This window comes from Solenopsis invicta, chromosome 4, assembly GCF_016802725.1.
Source record: "Solenopsis invicta isolate M01_SB chromosome 4, UNIL_Sinv_3.0, whole genome shotgun sequence".
Taxonomy (NCBI): Eukaryota; Metazoa; Arthropoda; class Insecta; order Hymenoptera; family Formicidae; genus Solenopsis; species Solenopsis invicta.
Window position 1 is genome coordinate 24,884,807 of NC_052667.1, and position 16,855 is coordinate 24,901,661.

General features: G+C 36.4%; 1 protein-coding gene across 6 annotated transcripts in view; it reads right to left on the reverse strand.

Annotated features, from left to right (window-relative positions):
- The window catches only part of LOC105200148 (solute carrier family 12 member 4), a 145,144-nt gene that overhangs the window by 55,528 nt on the left and 72,761 nt on the right, over window positions 1–16,855 (reverse strand). The window lies entirely within an intron of this gene.

The following is a 16,855-nucleotide window of genomic DNA, read 5'->3' on the forward strand; positions in this document are numbered from 1 at the left end:
GAGGCGTTGCCACTCTTCACGATGCTCGTGTGCGACCGCGATGCTGAGGAGTATTCGGGATAACGAGTGGAATGTAGGGCAGAGAACTTTGGGGAGCGCTGCGAACAGGTCTACTCGAATCGCAGCGAGCGCTGGCTGTTCAATTTTTATCGAGTGCGCCGACGGGGTGCAAATTAAACCGCTAATATCGTACGTAAGTGCGTCAAAAAATCTCGTCGGCAGCAATGAAAAATAATACTATATAAGCATAATTTTGTTAGAATAATGGTTGAATGAAGATAAAAATTTCTTCGTGAGATTAATAATCACAAATAAGTTTCACAATCAAAATAAGACCTTAAAATTATAGAGAGGCGCGAATATTTTCTGTTCAAATACTTTTTTGTGTGTAAAAATTTGATTTTCTCCCTACTATTCTCTCAGGCAATCTTCCGGTTTTATTCTTATTATTTTTATAAGATATTTACTTACTTTTAATTAAAGGTTTACTACAGTGAGAAAAAAGAGTTATTAATTTAACTAAAATTTGCAACTTGATTAAATTTCTTCAATTTAAATATTTAAATAAAAAATATATATATGTATATAAATGGTTAAATTAAAATTTGGATATTTTATATATTTAAGTTAAATACATAAATGAACTTAAACTGAGGAAATTTAATCAAATTGAAAAATTTAATCAATTTAACAACTTCTTTTTCTCAATGTACAGAAACTAAACAAGTTCATTTTTGAAGAAATCTGGGTCAGGGCGCGAAATCATTCTTTATCTATCAATAGCATCACATCGTGAACAATTTTATTCCCGCTAGAATTAAACAGAAAATGAGAAATATAAGTAGGTAGTAAATTTATGTAAAATTTCCACCAAGAATCAAACGAGTTCAGAGATGTATCATTTTCTTTTAATGGATTCTCCGATATATTAATCCTAAATGTTTATATTCATAATGATGAAAAATTACCACGTATATTATTACCACGTATATTATGTGTAAACAGAAATATAAAAGGGCGTTTTTGTTAAGAATAATTTAAAACAATTTTTAAATAAAAGGTGAAAAAATATTGCTTTAAATATTTCATTCTTCTTCAATAATTATTAATATTATACACAAACTAAATGTAAAATATAAAATATAAAATATAAAAAAATATATAAATATATATTTCTTTCCTTAAAATATTAATTAAAGTCTACAATTTTGTTCTTATACCTGTTACATATTTAGAGAAGAATTACCATATTTGTTAACGGTATAAAGATGAGAAGAATTTTTCAGTACCTTGAAAATTCAACTTTTGGACTTGTTTGATGTTTGTACGAAACCATAGAGTTATTTTCGTTGGTACGATTGAAAATCTGAAATATCGTAAATAAACATCGAAGATAAGAAAGACAGTATTTCCTGTAACAGAGCTCAAGTGAACTTTCCTACGGAACTTTAATTTCTCAGAATCGGAGAGAGAGAGAGAGAGAGAGAGAGAGAGAATCGATTACAAAAATATTTAAGGTTCAATGTTGTAGACTGCAGCCGCCGCCGAGGAAATCCTCGTTAAAGAAATATCGTTCGCGAGTTATCGTCGAGCGGTCTTTAAATGAGAAGTAAACGGGAAGAGAGATGCGATTAACACACCTCGAGAATATTTCGTCTACTCCACTTCTCTCGACTCCAAATCTAGGAGCCCCTCTACAGATTCTCGGCGCGCTCCCCTTGAACAAGTTTCCCGTGTTCCATAAGAAAACTAAGTTCGCTTGATTTTTTCCGAGAAGAGAGAGAGAGAGAGAGTTTTCTTGGGGATCGAAGAGCGCCTCTTCTCCTCATCGTACGTACGTCATTAGGAGCTGGCGGAGAGGCGGAAGGCAAGCGGAGAGAGCCGGCTCGCGCGGCGAGTTTATGGTGGTTAAAAGCATTGGGACGGCGAAGAGACGCGCAGCGCGGGGACTGTCGACAGCCTGGGGTGTGACGTCATCCCCGGGTGAACGATGACGTAAAAGCCGGGGTAGCGTTACGTTACGGGAAGCGCTGGGGAGAGGGATGCGCGCCGCGCGCGCGCTCACCCACTGCCCTACTTTCCGCTTCTCGCGCGCGCATCAGCCCCGCCGCAGCCGCCGGCTCGCGGGGGATGAGGATGAGTTCCAGCGCTTCGCGTTCACCTCTTCGCCCTCTTCCCGTCCCTCCTCGCCCTTCCCATCCTCTCCTACTGCCGCGTGCGAACTGCGTGTCGAGAAGAAGGGTTAACTCTCATTTCGAAAGGCTTTCCGTGTAAGCTCTATTTATTTAAGCGTTTAGCCGCACGGAAACGCGGAGAATGAAGAATTCTGTATCGGCGGCTTATCGAGATGAGCATCCCCTTCGCTATTTCTTCGTTACGCGTGATATTACAGAACTCTACCTGAGATTCCGAGATCTTTTATCTCCGTTAGTGTACCTTACGTAGAACGCGAATATCCGACGTCCTTTAAAATGCAGCACATTTCGGTATCATTCGATACACGAGTGTGTATTCATTTCAGTATTTCATCCGGCATTTTAACGGAGAGACGCGCGAAAAATAGAACCTTTGTCGGAATATCGGAGAGGTCCGAGAGAGAACCTTTTAAATACCTCCGGGATCTGATAAAGCATTTGTAAATAGCTCCATGTCCAATTTCTTATCGTACCTTATATATCTTAATTATTCTTTTCAATACTGCGACATTTTTCAACGGGGTAATTTTTATTTACATCGGCATTCATCGGTGCTGATGTGGAAAAAAAAAATCTGATATTCGTTACGGATATTTTTCAGAGATATTTCCGTTAATCCTTTTATTTTGCGCAAATCGCAAAATATTTGCGGTGAGATCTTTTTATTTTTAAATTTTCGATGGCTTTCGGTCTCGCTTTAAAACCGTGGTAATTTAATAAATCCACGCGAATTCGTTGTTGCGCAAAGTCACAGCGGCGCCTCGGATCGACACCACGTCGTTTCTTTTTTTCCCTGAGATTTTAATAAAGTGCGAAACTCTTACTCGCGGCGGCGTTGTTCCGTTACGCGACGCCGGGTAAGAATTAATGCGGCGGACTCTCGGATAAAATCAGCGAAATTGGCGAAAATTCCGAGGGATCGCCTCGAGCTCCCGAGATGGCCCTCCCTCATCTTCGCGTATTCAAGCTCCATTAAGTTCAACACCGTAAAAGGTGCCCCGTGGCTATGGACCCGGGATAAGAATCGACTTCCCCTTATCTAGGTCAAAGGTATGCACAGCACGTCGGATGTCTGTGTAGATCCGTGTAGATGAGATGTATGTGTGTGTGTGTGTGCGCGCGCGCGTGTGTGTACGTGTGTGTAAGTGCACATTGCATCCCAGCGGTAAACAACATTGACACTGACGGCTTGGCTCTCGAGCCGCATCGTTAATATACAAGTTCGAGTCATTCGCGCGTATAAAAATAGACGAAATACGATAACGGGATAAATATCTTTGACAACGTGAGGATTAACAGCTTTGACGGAGTAACGGGGGGATTAACAACGAAAGAAAAACTGGATACGGCTTTTAAACGGTTGAAGGAGCACCTGCTTATCGCCGAGGTAAGCTCCGCTTTATAGATTGTTCCGAGTGAGGCGATGTTCAACTTGAAGAGATGGAGAAGCGCCCTTTAATTATTTCGGAGATCAGCGATTAGTGGCTGAAGGAAATTCCATGGCGGATTTGGCTGATTAAGAGACACTTCCCGAACGTTACAATGGCTTGTTCATCCAATCTCTGAGACATGAGATCCCTGAGCGATTAAGGCTCTCTTTAATGTGAAAAAACCTCTTTCCAATGTTTAACATCGGTTGTCGGAAATCAAACGTTGAAAAGGATTAAGATTTTTGCGAAAATAAAAAAAATTGCCTTTTCCAAAGAGAAAAAATTATTGTAGCAACCTGAAGTAATCTGTGAAACATTAAACAATTTCCGATAATATAATAAATATAGTAAATTTGAGAATTGCAGTGAGTGTAATCATTTGCAAAAGATAAATCCGTTTGAGAAATGTTTTGGCTAGAAGCCTGGATCAAAAGAACATTTCGGTTCAGTTACGATAACAAAAAAGTGGAATTTACTGTGGAACTGTTCTGGATTCGGTTCCTCAGCCAATGGAGAAAATTGGAACCATTTGAATTGCAGGTTTCCTCGATCACACTGTAAAAAATTTGTGTAAAATTACAACTATTATAGTGGGTAATTTTGAGACCCACTATAATAATTGTAAATTTACACATGTTTGTATTTGCAATATACAAATACAAGTAAATTGTACTTGTATTTGTATATTGCAAATACAAACATGTGTAAATTTACAATTATTATAGTGGGTCTCAAAATTACCCACTATAATAGTTGTAATTTTACACAAATTTTTTACAGTGCACGATTACGATTCTTCTTCAATCCTTCATTATTCTTCCTAAATTTTTCTCTCTAATTTGCTCTCTATTAAACAATGTAATTTTTTCTGTCTGTGTGTAGAAGAAAGAAAGAAAAGTAAATTACATAATTGAGACTAAAACTGTAAAAAAAAACCAAAATAAAATAACTTCAATATATATATATATATATATATATATATATATATATATAGAGATATATAAATAGAGAAAAAAAACATACGATAAAAATATTCGAAATATTGTAACATTGACGTTTTTATATTTTACATTTTTTAAATATTTGCTGCTTTTCGGTTATCAGAAACTTGAATATTCGTTTTCTTCAATAATATTTTCGATATTTTTGGAACTATTATATAATGCAACCGGGGAGGACGCTATCAGCGTTATTGTGTCGGTCTATCTTTATCGTTCATTAGAGTTAAAATAAGGATAGATTCAAGAGCGCTGATAAGGCGTTCCCCAAATACAGTCAATGTCACGCAGTCTATGTTCGGGCTCGTATAATAAAAGACCCGCATTCGTTAAGTCTTATACTCTTACAAAGGGAATAATATAAATAGATGAAATATTATATAAAATTAAAAGTAAATTATACATCGAGAATTGAAGAAGAATCGAAAATAAAAAATAAAAAGCGTAAATCAAAAATAATTTTATCGATCAGCTTTATCAGTTGATTCCAGTGTTACAAACTTTGTAGAATTTTGGTACGTTTTATGATTTTAGTTTAACTAAAGAAAGAAAGAGTCGTGGAACGATTCTAGAGATGGTTATAGTTATACAATACTAGCTAAAACTTATTAAAATTTAAAAACTGTAAGCTTCTTAGGTTCATTCTTCCTTTAGTCTAATTAACAATAAAAAATTTCGTGAATACCCAAATGGTTCTGATACCAACCGCAAAGAATAATAAAATAAAAAATAATAATTTAACTTAAAATGGCTTATGCAGCATAAATCATCATATTTTGTTGAATTTTTAAATAAATAACTTTTAAACGAGTAAGTGAAATTAACTTCTGCACGAATATTTATTTTCATTAGTACGCGTAAAAGAATTCAATAAAATTCGCAACGTCTCATCAAATTTCCAAATAAATACAACAAAACGTGATTTTGCATACCAATCAAGAGCAAACAAAAAATTACACAAAATAAATTTTAAATCAATAAAGAGAGATGTGTTCCAATTTTTCGCATGGTTACTCAAACATAAAAATAGAATAATAAAATTGTTATATTTTTGGTAATGCTCTGAAACACATATCACTGACAGTGATACTAACGACGTAACTAAAAAATTGTAATTTTTGGGTTATCTGGAAGGAGAAAAGAATTCCAATGGGAATTGAATACCGAGTGAAGAGCAAATGATACTTTCATTCCTCTACAATCAGTAGACCCAATCGTAAAATCGCATTTAAAAATAATATTACAAAATCTTAATGAGTCAAAGTATTCAAACTTAAAAAATTTTGTTTTTGTTTCAGTTGTGTCGTTGTAGCAAGAAAGTAATGACACTCAACTTCGAATTGGTCCGGAGGAACTTTGAAATTGAAGCTGAAAGGCAAGCTGTCGTCGAATGCGAAGCAGTTGCAAAATAAACGATGAGTGACACAAAAGTAGCCGAATGGCCGGACAATTTTGACTCCGGTGCTACGAAAGGACAAATTATCGCCGCCGGTCACTTCACCGCCGTATCTTTATACGGTTTATCGCATGTGTCGCTTAAATGTGCAAGGTCGATGGTGAATTATCGACTGGAAATTGCGAGGGACGGATTATCGGGCACCGAGGTCCTTAATAAGCGTTCCCTCACGGCAATTTGCACGGATGGTGTTGCATCAAACGGGTGACATTAAAACGGGCGCAATTCGGTCGCACGCATTATGCAGGACGTTCTATATCCGGAGAGCCGGGAAGATATTTCGAAGGGGGCGAGATAAAACGAGCCAGGGATGTCTATTCCCAACGATAAAAAATGTACGAATTACGAATTCTCTAACGTGAAACGAGCATCGAAATCTCGTCGATCGTGTAATGAAAAATTTCGCTTCCCGATTAATTTTAAATAAACTTTCACCTAGACCCGGAATAAAACCTAACGTTAAATCATAACGTTTCAAGGAAAAGTTCGCGACGAACGAAGCTTGCCAACAAATAGAATTAGATGTCACCTAATTTATTTTTGCGCAGTTGCGAACAACGTTTCGCGATGCATAATTTAAGTGTGCGATTAACAGTGCCTCGCAACGATGAAATCGTAATTAACAACAGCGTCGGTCGACCGCAAAACCGATACATCGTCAATCAGTGATCCTAATTGACCGATTAAACATGATACCGTGCCGCTTGCGACCTTGCGCACAGCGAATCGAATCGCATCGAGAAAAAAATCCGGAGAACTCGAAGAATGTCCCGATTGAGATCGCGATTCGCGTCGTGATTGAATAACGCAGATGCAATAACTGCATCGCAGAGAATTCAGGCAATATGAGAACAAAGGAAGAAACACAACAGGCATCATATCCTAACTGGATAAATGTGATAAGTGCAAAAGCGTTTTAAAATATTTCACCAGCATTTATAATTTGTTTTTACGTTTAAAACTGTCTCAAATACTGTCTCAGAGAAGAACGATCGAAAAATCAAAATGCCTCGATCTGTTTAAAAATATTGTACAGATTATTTAAAGCGAAACTAATATTGCATTAAAATTTGAAACCGATTGACCGTAGTTTCTCAGAAAATAAAAGTAGTTTGAGTTTTATATATACTGCATCTTGTGACAGATACATCGAACAAAGATCGACTGATACATTGAATGGAGATCACGTTACATCACTTTCTAAAATGTTTCGACATACACTGTAAAAAAAACATTCAGTAAATTTACATGTAACAGATGTAAAAATTACACGATTAGTCCCGGAAATATAAAAAAACATCATGTAATTTTATAAAAATTATGTAGATTTGCTTTTATTGAGTAAATATCTTATTTTATATGGAATATAACAAGATATTTAAATATTATATGTAATTACCTAAATATTTGTAACCTTACGTAATACAACAATATTCCATATATCGCTGTGAAATGTAATGCGATTAACATTCACTGTGCATGCGTGAAAACTCTCACGTAGCATCGGTAAGTAGTCGTTCTATTGTTTACAACAGGTACGATAGAGGCAATATGAATGTATAATATGTAATACAATTGCAAAACGTATTGACTTTATCATTTCTATAATTTTCCATGCATGATGTAAATTTACTTCTGCAATCTGCTTAATTACGAAGTACAAAACTAATCTTACCCTTATATATTGCAAATTTATAAATGCGTGGAAATTTACAACTATTTAGTAATTTTACACTTATTACAGCGGGTAATTTTGAGAAAACCTGTTTTACGGTGTAGATAAAAATTATATGAACAGTTGGAGCAAACCTTCATATCCCTGCAAAAATTCAACTCCATTAATCATGTAGTTTTCTTATACGGAAGTAAGAACTGATGAAAATGTGCTTATAAACTAAAAATAACTTTTGACGAGCTAAAGAAACATAACAAAACATTTGGGTAGTTGAAAACATTATTACAAAAATATTAATTAAAAACTAAACTGTAAAAAAAAATGAAAATGATTGTCAATTTAAGAATAACGTGATCAACGCCTCAAAATAACTGTAAATAATTTATTGCGAAAAATATTATCCCTAAAAAAGAACTGAAACGATCAATTTAATTTGCGATATTATGTCTAGCTTCAATTTATAATTGCGTTTCAAATCCGACCGTGTTCGGCGGGTAGTTTATAATAATTGAAAATGTATTTACACATAAAACGATATTACGCAACAAAAATTCAGCCTCGATGGAATATGACGCTTGTTTATTTGCGATTACAATTAAACGGTCCAATTAAAAGTATTATTATTTAAAGACTTTTCATTAATTTAATTTTATTCAACTAAAATTAATCTCATAAAATCCAGATACATGCTAAAATTGTAACAATTGTTTTAATGTCCTCAATATAAGTCATTTCTTGCTGAGATTGTCTCTCGTACATCTTTAAGATGCCATAATTCAATCACTGTGCATTATCAGCATCTCAAGACATTAAGATCAATCTTGTCGAATAAGAATCGATTATGAATACTGTATTGAGAAAACAAATTTTTATAAAAAAATATTTAACCCGATACGATCACCTAAACAGGGTTGGTTCAACAGTTAATTAGTTGCATAGAAAAAGATATAATTTCTTCATGTTGATATAATTCATTTTTTAACCAAGATTAAACCGTATTAAATTATCTCTAAATGTTTTAGTTTTCAACAATTTTTCTTCTCAGTGTGACCGTAAAGATTCCTCACTAATTAAAATATCGCAACTGTAAACAATAAACCGCGAATCGGCATCGTGATCCTACATCTGATGTAGAGTCATTAGTCAGCGATTAATGATTCACTTCGGGCGTTGTTACCGTTTCCAAAAAGTAGAGCGCGAAAGTTCGGAGAAAGGACGTACGATAAAGTTGTAGTTTTCCGAGGCGGGCTGTTCTCCAGGGTTGCGGCCCACTTTGCACATACGGTTAAGGTATCTATCGGATAAATCGCCGTCAAATAACTCGCTCGAAGGATTCATCTGGCGGAGCAAATAGTTCGATCCGCCGCGTCCGTTCGCGCCGGTGACAAGCCCGCCCGCTGTTCTCATCTCTGTTCCGAGAGAGCGGCAGATCGATACAGCGGAGTCTGCGTCTCCAATCCGCGTGTATATATACTTTATTGCCACGCGGTGCACCCGGTACATGCCCCGGGTACAGGGTGGCCCCCGCGACGACGACAACGACGACGACGACAACGCGAGTCGCGTTTCAAGGAGATTATCGCGTCTGTAAAAGGGGTTTATCGCCTCGTTCCAGGCTCGGCCCGCGCGATGCTCTCTAAAATAAAAAGCGACATCGGGAGACCTCATCAAGAGGGAGACGTAGTCTACCTTCCATCCAAGTTAACTCGCGCGTGCTAGTCTACCGGTATACATTTAATCCGAGAATCCACGGTCGGATTCCGGGATTAAATGTATATCGTGTACTAACAATATAATCCCACTCGAAGCTGTATCTTTTTATAAGACAATCCCGTTCAAGAATGGGACGCTCATAATCGCAATTTCACCCTATGAGCCCTCGGAAAAAAAAAACTCTAGAAAACATTGATCTCATTCGTGCCGATCGCGAACCTCTAACCGGATTTCTTTTCTAAAAGAAGAAAAAAATATAAATTAAACGGCGTGAGAGAGAGGCGTATCTTTAATTTATCGTTATAATTATTCCATTTTCTAAAGCATCGCGCGTGTCGAGAAATTCAAAAGAGGTCAAAGCTTCACATTTCTTCCAGTGAGTCTCATCGTATATTCTTTCCCCATGATAAATGTACTACCTTAGCTAAATTGAGAGATAAGAGAACTAGTGACGTGACATAACTTGAAATTTATGCCTGCCAATATTTCGGGGGTATAAAAAATGTTTTTCTCTCGCACGGTTCCTTGTTCCGGTTATAACCAATGTATACCAACGAATGACTCTATTTGATTTTATTTTTTTCTTTCTTTTCTCTCTCTCTCTCTCTCTCTCTCTCTCTCGCTGTCGTTTATTAATTAACGAGATGCTTCCTGAATTTAGCATCAACATCAGAACCATTTTATTAACAAGTACAACCTCCGTCCTATCAGGAGATAAAAAAATAACATTCACAATTATGCAAGAAGACGTGTATTGACGTATTACTGCTCGGCATTAATACTGACAGTAAACTGTTGCAAATGACAAATAACGAGTTAATTAGACGTTTCCCATTCCTAACTACGCAAGTCTCTGTGACAGGTCTATCTTATAATTTACGTGTAATTTACTTGTGGATGCGTTTCTTTTTTTCCAGACCAATGAGATAATAACAGAGCGAAAGTGAGCGATCGTAACTGGCGAATTAAATATTCATTTCCGCATGGCGATATAAAATGTTTCGCGCGCGCGATTAAAATTTCAAAGCGAGGCGAAGTGACGTGACGTCAGAAAATTGGGCGGGCGGGACGACACCGTGAAACGTATTATCCCGAAGTATTATTCATCTCAAATTATCCACAATGGCGCCAATGGTTAAACGCGGCGGCGTGCCGTGTACAATTCTATTTACCGTTAATTTCATTTAAAGAGAAGAGGAAATAATCCGTATAATTTCGTTATCTTAATTATAACGCACGCGAAACGTCACGTGAAATATTAAATTATGCCGATCACGGAATTGCCCGCACGTGAGGGAGAAATTTCGCGTATATATCTATATACGTAATGCGTGGGAAAATGATATTTCCGAACGATTCCTCTCTCAGCTTCTCGATTACGCGATTTTTCGAAATGTCGTATGTGCGAAGGCTTACCGGGTAAACCTAGATTTAGTATGGAATTCAACGTTCCAATTACACGAAACCGGACTTACTGCCGAGTGAAAGCTTAATTGCAATCGCGTAATGCTGCGGGATGAGGCGGGAAAGGAGACGAATAGGATTAAAGTTATTGCCCAACGTGAGATCTAATCCCCATCGTATCTCTGCTCTTCGGTAGCGGAAATAACAGCGATCGCGTGGGAGAGAATCGACATCGGAAAAATCGAGGTGTACAGCCACGGGAGAATTAACTTGAACTGGAAAGATACTGTCTAATCGCTCTTAAAACAAAAATAGAAACAGTTCCTTAACTTTATACAGCCAATTAGAATGAAGGAGGATACGACTTTTAAAAAGAGTTTCATTATCATTCGAGAATTGTTTTACTTCGACGTTTTCTTAAGTATTGGGTTGGAACAAAAGCTCGTAGCGTTTCTTTTTTAAGTGAAATTCAGAGTTAACGTTGAGACATTTGTAAAAATAATAATTCTACAATTTTATAAACGTTTTTTTTTGCAAAATGAATTATAAAGAAAAAAAAATAGCCAATTTATGAGCAAATGAATTGATCGTGTAAGTTATACAAATATTAAGAATTTGTATTCTCCCAAAAAGACGTTTCGACTGTACTTAGTCTTCTTCAGTTTAACATGAACTAAAACTACTTTAACTCGCATAATCGATTAACAATTTCGGGCCATAAACACCGTACATTCTAGATATTTATACGTAGATGTATTTTACAACGAATGTGCCACTTCCGATCTTTTGTTTTCAAGCCCAATATTTTTTTTCGTAGACACCAAAAATCATACAAGCATATACATGACGCTAGGAAAAATTTTCGCCTTGAAATAAAATTTATAAAATCATTCATTCACATCGTTATGACATTACCGCTGTACTTACGCTTCAATAGCTTAACAAATTAGTTTAAACCGAATCAAACGTATAATGTCGTTATAATATGCATAGCATAAATATGCAAATATAGGTACGTCGCGCGGTTGAAACGAGTCCTAGCATCCGTTTCACTAAAGATAAAAAGCGAAGGCATGTGCAAAAGTTGAATTGGACAATAATATATATTTTTCTAGTGACCAATTGTTTTCGTCATTGTAAAGATGAATCATAAAAATGCAAGTGCATTTTCTTCTTTAAAGAAATTATATATAGGTAAATCTCTTTTTTTTTGCATAAACTCGTCTGAACATTCAGTGTGTAAAAAGTGTTCCGATATGGTGCTCCAAGAAAAAATATTTTACAAAATATTATTTTATATTTCATGTTAAAATATAGCGGAGCAAAGTATAAAATATCCCGTGAAATATTTTTTCTTCAAACATCATATTCTAATATTTTTCTACAAAAATAGAAAATTTAGAAGAATTTATTTATAAAAAAAAAACTACAAATTTATGCGAGTCTATTAAACAAGAAGATGCAATTGCATTTTTCGGATGCATTGCACTTAAGAAAAAAAAAATGGATATTATTACATCGCACTAAACATTTGCATGTATCATGTTTTCCTATTTTTAATAAAACGGATATTTACACGTGACGCGTTCTGTACACATATTTGCATATTTATACATATGCATGCACGCATATTGTAACATTTGATATTTAATTCAGTTTGAAACTAATTTTTAAATTAAAATATAACGAACGATAATTTCATAACAAATAAGGATTCTAGAAAATTGTTTCAATGTATCATTATTACATATAATAATAATTTTCGATTTCTACGAAGAAAAATACGTAAGAAAATGAAGAAATAAAACGATTCCTGATACCAAAACCCTTTTCAAAAGTCGCACACTCCTTTTATTAAATAATTTTTAATTTTGCATTTCATGTAATCTAAAATTATAATTATAATACAACTTATAATACAAGATAAATTATAACACAAAATTATATATCACAACGACATAATAAAGGAAATAACAAATATTTATATAATACAAATGCATTTAATTGCGCGGTTTGCTTTGCCAATTGAATTTATAATTAATTCAGTGTACTGTCGCGGAGTTAAAGGAGAATGCAATTACGATAAAGGCCGAAGCTGCTTTGAATAATTCAATACAGAGATACAACGGGGCAGACGTTTTCCCCCGTTTGGCGTGTTTTCCAAGCAGGGAGGGGGGGAGGGGAAGATGGCAAGTTTTCGCGTGATATTAAATTGATAGAAACGCGATAGAGGCGCTCGTAAATCAGTGGCGTTTAATCTTTTATACATACGGCGAATTCCACATTGTTCCAAGAATGTCACGAAACTCGGTGGGCAAGGTATGCAGCCGGCCTTCTCTCTCTCTCTCTCTCTCTCTCTCTCTCTCTCTCTCTCTCTTTCTCGGCGGGGCTAAATATTTGACGGAACAAGCGTGAGAATCGTCCGACGCGGTTTAATGTTACATGCTGCCCGATGGCTTTGATGAACGTCGATAATATCTACTATATCTGTGGCCGTGAACGTTTTTAGCCAATTCCCCGACGAGGAAATTGCCGAAAACTGAATGTACCGTGCCGCGAATACGACCGATACGACCGGGAGAGAAAATCAAAGAGAAAGTTCGGCGCATCATCTCTCGCCTACAGAGATCGGTCGTATTTAAAATAACATTATTTAAAATATGCAATTTAAAATAATGTAAAATAGTTATTTGGTATTTATGATTGATTTCTTATTTTCTATTTTAAATAAAAAAAAAAGGATAGAAATAAGTTATTTAATTCTAAATAAGTTTTGTTTTAAATAAGTTTTTTTATTGCTGATTAATTTCAATTAGATTTTGCATTTTTTATATGTTCAATTTAAACTGAAAATTAAAAAAAAGAAAAAAAAAACAAAAACCAGCGTTGTAAAGTGACAATGACGGTGAGTGGCATGGTGATCCTACCTGTCACCTGCCTGATTCTATTGAAGTTTCTACCAAAGTTTCTATTGAAGAGCTTTATATATGTATAATACGGTTATAACTACTCTCTAAATCTCTTCTAGAGTGAAACGTCAGTCTAGAAGAGTGAAAATTGAGCCCGTGCTCAATTTTTTCGAGTGACTTTTCATTCTACGAGATTCGGAGAACAAATACGCGAAATAAACTCTCGATGTATATACGTTCAGCTAAACAAAATTATAGAAAAGCTATTTTGTGTTTGAAACTTGTATTTAAAATACACATCTCCCACTTCATATTTCAAATAAATCGTAGTCATTTCGCCAATCCCTGTTACATTATCGAGTGTATCGTAGAAAAACCAACGTGCCGCAAAATATCGCATGGCGCAAAGTGTAATGCCTATTCGATTGGATTAATAACATATTTCGCATGCAGCGCTATTGGTTATACAAATTTAATTTTAATTCGTAGTAATAATGTGAAATGTAAATTTTGGAAAAGAGTGACTGGTGCATCGGTGGCACCCCGCTGTTCTTCCAACTTGCGTTATCGCAGAAAGTTTACAGCTTTCTCTACGGCACATAGCCGATTAATCGATCATGAGTGGCAGTCTTTGAGGAAAGCTCGGTTCGCACAGGGCGATGCGGTAAATATTGACCGGCGCGCGTTCTTCGAATGCAGCTAGGGGACCGATAAGTATTTTACTGCGACGTAAACCTAGACGATCGCTCATCGATTCCCGCTTATCGACTTTCGGCTTCCACGCCGAGTACATCCGGCTACACTACTTCCTGTTTTTATTCTCGCACGTTAATCGTCGCACCGGCGGCGACGCGGCGCGGCGAGACGCGACGATCGAAGCTCCGCTGATCTAAATAGAACGACGGCGATAATTTTACGCGCTGTTAATTATTTCGAGCGTGTTTACTCGAGTCACGTCACGAGGCGCGACGTAGACGACAGTCTCAAGCAGACGGGATCGCGTTTTATATACGTCTCACGTCTGACGTTTCGGAAAAGAAAAGAAACGCGAATCCATAACGCAACAAATATATCGAGTAGCGTGTGAAGCACGCGTATATCGGATCCAATGTTTCAAATATAAGAAATCGCGACCCCGGCTGCCTGACGGGAATTTGACGTTTAAAAAAAAGAAAAAAAAAAACAGGCGAACCTTTGACATTTCAAATACGCGATTTGGAGAAAAAAAATTGTGACGTTGGACGCAGGTAGGTGTTACGTAATTCTATGAGGTAAAATCTGCGGAGCGCAGAATGGAACGGGCGGACGTCAATTTGCACGTGGCAAGGGCCAGGAAAGGCCAAATGATGACGCGACCTAGGATGAAGAGTGTTCTCACCCCGAGGAGTGTTCACCTCTTTGCCCCCTCGCGTCGCGTGTAGCGAAAGCTTTGTATCGATGTATCTGTAATCGCAACGCTGGCAGGGACAGCCGACGACGCGACGGGGGATAAACGGTCAATCGGGCGGCGACGGCAACGGGAGAGGACAGCGGGTCGCCGAATGATGGAACAGTAAAGAAAAATAAAAAAAAACGTGAGTGGCGCGTGGGACGAGTTCGGGGAGAATTGGAGCGTGCGAAGAGGGAGGATCGAGTCGAGAAGGATTTCCCGAAATTAAGGTCTTAGATGCGAAAATCTCTCGCTTCGAGAGAACCTGCTTTAAGGAAACCCGAAAATTTTTGATCATGCTCCACATTATACATTTTATTATAATAACAGTCTCATATGCTTATTAATTTTAAACAATACACTGTTAAATTCGTAGTGTAGAATTCTACACAATTTGAGTTATTTTTATAATCATTCTTACAGGCCGCCATTGCTCCTACTTAATATGTCGTTCAGTTTAAAATGGAACAATGAAGTTCAACGAGGTAACTATCCAAATTTGACTAAAACTAAATTAAATTATTATTCACTAAGTGCATACGTTAATATGGACACTACTCTTGCTTTGAAAGCCTAAGCAATTTTAACCATAGAAATGGGTTGATGAGATGAGATTGTTCTCTTAACTACATATTTGGTGTTAAAATAATAAATTTCGACACACGCAGAAGCTAAAAATAAAATGTTATTTAACTCGAGGAATTTGTTTAAATTCGATTTTTTAAATATTTATCAGTGCAAAATGATGAAAGAAAGATAGATTACTAAACGAGTCAATCTTTCTATATCGTTCTAATTTATTATAGCATATTTTTTGTCAATTATTTAAAACTTCAGTCAAACGTGACCAAATTTCTCACACAGATTATTCTATTAAATTATTTTTCATTTACCTTTATCTCTCTACCTTATTGCTCTTGCAAGTTTGATAAATTTATTTTAGAATTTATCTGATCATTCTCTTCTTTCCCCTTTTCCGTTTCATTCTTATCATGATCACGAAAGGACACGTTGAATAAGGATATTATCTTACATCAGAATTTCTCCTCCTTTCGTGTCTTTTACTTTCATTATTAGAAAATAATTACTTTATATCAATCTTTCCTGTCGCAATATTATGAGTGAAAATGAAAAATGCGAGAAATAATGGTATAACGATTAGATCTCGTATAGTGCTAGGCTAAAGAATAATTTCTCCGCAACATAAACCGTTAGATTATCGAGAATATATGAATGAAGGGACTACGTGAAATATTGAACTAAGGTTCGATTATAGAATTAATGTCACTTCTTTGCCTGCTGGATATAATAAATGTTGCAAGGATGCTTGAAAGCACATTCTAATACCCTTTACATTAGTGAGTGGCCTCTAAAAAATTTACCGATCGTGTAACGTTCGTGTGCCGCTTGATTTGAGAGTTCCGTGTCGTCAAAATTAATGAATTAAATTAAATATTGTAGAACGCGAGAAGATTCGGATTGTGTGCCGAAGTTATCCCCCGTGATCGATCGCATACGTAACGAATGTCGGAGAAGTCAACGAAAATAACCGCGGCATCGAATGGACGACGGGAAGTCTGAATGGCGAAGGAAAAAGGAAAAGCCGAGACGATAGGATAAATGCCGGAAGGGTGTTGTTGATTTAT